Below are 3,197 nucleotides of genomic sequence, written 5' to 3' on the forward strand. Positions count from 1 at the left end.
AGGTCTACAATCTTGCCCCTGACATCCTTGGAGAGCTCTTTGGTCTTGGCCATGGTGGAGAGTTTGGAATCTGATTGATTGATAGGACAGGTGTCTTTTATACAGATGAGATTAGGAGCACTCCATTTAAGAGCGTGCTCCTAATCTCAGCTCGTTACCTGTATAAAAGACACCTGGGAGCCAGAAATCTTTCTGATTGAGAGGGGGTCAAATACTTATTGCCCTCATTAAAATGCAAATCAATTTACAACATTTTTGACATGTGTTTTTCTGGATTTGTTGTTATTCTGTCTCTCACTGTTCAAATAAACCTACCATTAAAATTATAGACGGATCATTTCTTTGTCAGTGGGCAAACGTACAAAATCAGCAGGGGATCAAATACTTTTTCCCTCACTGTAGCTTAATGGAAAAAGACAAGTCAAATTGAAGGTCACCCAGTAAAATACTACCTGAGTAAAAGTCTAAAAGTATTTCGTTTGAAATATTCTTAAGTATTGAAAGTAAACAAAAGTAAAAATATTAATAATTTCATATTCCTTACATTGCTAGTTTTTTTAAACACTCAGACATACTTTACAAAGGAAGCATGTGTTTATTGAATCCACCAGATCAGAGGCAATAGGACCTACAAAAGTCATGATGGTGTTTTGGGTATAACGGAAATTCCACAGGACTATTTCCATAATAAACATATTGATTCTAGATTAAAGACCATTGGACACTGCTAATTTATTTATTTATAATTTAGGAACGAATATAAAGGCCTACTTACACTCTTAGAAAAAAAGTTGCTAAGTAGAACTATGTAGGGTTCTTAGGTTTGTGCTCAAATGAGATCCCTTTTTGGTGCTAGGTAGAAACCTTTGCAGAGTTCTACCTAGAACCGTCTATGTAGGGTTCTTCATAGATGGTTCCAGGACATCTACAGGGTTCTACAGAGAACCACTATTATCTGAAGGTTCTTCCTAGAACCCTCTATGAAGGGATATACCGAGAACCCTTTTATCTTTGGAGGGTTCTTCCTAGAATCCTCAAGGTTCCACCAGCCTTATTATCCTTTAAAATTCAATTATTTATGACAAAACATTACATATATCATAAGGCCTTTCTTTGAAGGCCGAGTTATACCCTAACTCAGTGGTGATGGGGAAACTCCTGGTTTACAGGCCACATCAGGCCTGTAAGTCACATTGTGCTGGCTTGCAATGTGATGTTTAATTCCTATTGGAATCCAGACAGAGTTAGGTAGTGAGGTTACATTTGATACTGGAGCTCCAAGGCATACATCGAAATTGCTAAGCAGCTAACTTCGAAACAGTGTGCCAATGAGTGTATCAATTTATCAGAAGTCCGTCATCAATGACGTCGGAAGGTTAGTTTGATCACATGCTTTTTGAAACCGTGTGTTGCAAAATGCGAGATTCCTCTGATCTCGCCGTGGTTCCGGTGCTTTCTTCAATTAAGCTGCGTTCAAACACCAACCTCTACTGGATATCGTACCTATAAATATAGTTATGATTTTGTACATATCATTTCACCTGACTGGTAGCTTAGCAGGTAGAGTAGGGAACTTTGGACAATTCAGGGATGTGAGGGTATTAAGTCGAATCATGTTGAAGGCACACTATTTTGAAAATAGTTTTGTGGAACCACACTTTCTGCACTGCTATAGATTCCATTTTGAAAAATAGTCCATGTGAAGGCAAAACAGGGAAGCATGATGTAAGATGGAATCCAACTGATTGCAGGCTATTAAAGCAAACAACTTTACAGCCGCGCCATGAAGTTTTGATAAATCAGTGGAGAAAAAAGAAACTGATACTCACTTTGTTTTTAATTGCTGATCAGTAGACGTCATTAATGTGCATTGTGAACTGATAATGAAGCTCTGAGTAATGAACCGTTTTTCTACACAATTGCCTGGAAAGCTTCAATGCTTCAGGAAATGTAGTTTCCCATCAATAGAGTTATGTCCAAACAAGCGTGATTTTTTTTTATTACCCACAACCTGAATTCCGAATGACTGCCAGGATTGAAAAACTAATTGTTGAGACTGCCTCTATCATATAAACTGGAACAACCATCTCAGTAAGGGGTGCAATAAATCCACCTACTAACAAATTGGATTAGTTTAGAAACATGTATGCTATGTATCTTTGTCTAGCATAACATGAATCAACCAATCAATATACATGCAAAAAACACAGATCAAAACAAACAATTCTGAAAATCACCCTGCCATAGCGCATGCTGGGAAATATGATAATGTACAATGTAGCCCTTTTTGCCTTTCAAAGAATCATAAAAAAAAAACTTTCTAGAACCTTTTGCCTTACACATAATGTCACTCCCTGATCTGTTTCACCTGTCTTGTGCTTGTTTCAACCCCCTACCAGGTGTCTCCTATTTTACTACATTATCCCCTGTGTATTTATACCTACTTGTGGATTACGAACCTCTGCTTGCCCTCAACCTGCCCTTTTGCCTGACCCTTTGTGATAATAAATATTCTGAGAACCAAAGCACCTTTCTCCTGTATCTGCATCTGAGTCACGATACAGAATCCATGTCTTCCAAAAAGGGTTCTTCAGATCAAAACGGCTCTTGGTATAACCCTAAAGAACCCTTTTGGAACCCTTTTCTAAGAGTGTATCATTACAGCCATGGCAATTTATCTTATTGGTGTAAATGTCTTAGGCTTTCTTTTGGCATATTGCACTTCAACGGGTTGGGTAGAAAGTTATTGAATGTAAACATTTGCACCCAAACAAGTTTCAGTTTTTGGAAATAAGATCTTAAACTATAATCTGTAGATAGAATGCCATCTGATTGAGCATGAAATCAACGCACACATTTCTATTTAGCGTAGACATGTTTTTCTACATGCTATAATGTCTTTAGTGAAACATTACTGTATTTAAATAATATAGATTTATAATAAAGCGTTAATAGTTAATATTGCAAGAGTTTAAAACATACACTTATAAATGCAGTCCTTCGATAGTGTTTCAGCCTAGGATAAAATAGGCTTGTTACAAGAAACAAATTCAATCTAATTAAGTGGACGTTTAAAATCCCAAAATATTGATATTGGCTTATTTAATGAGGTCACAGTAGTTTTGCCATCTGATTAATTTGTACCACTCATAAACCAATGACGGAAATGGGCGGTCCAACAACACGCGTAAAGCTTC

This window comes from Oncorhynchus nerka, linkage group LG2 (assembly GCF_034236695.1).
Source record: "Oncorhynchus nerka isolate Pitt River linkage group LG2, Oner_Uvic_2.0, whole genome shotgun sequence".
NCBI classification, from domain to species: domain Eukaryota; kingdom Metazoa; phylum Chordata; class Actinopteri; order Salmoniformes; family Salmonidae; genus Oncorhynchus; species Oncorhynchus nerka.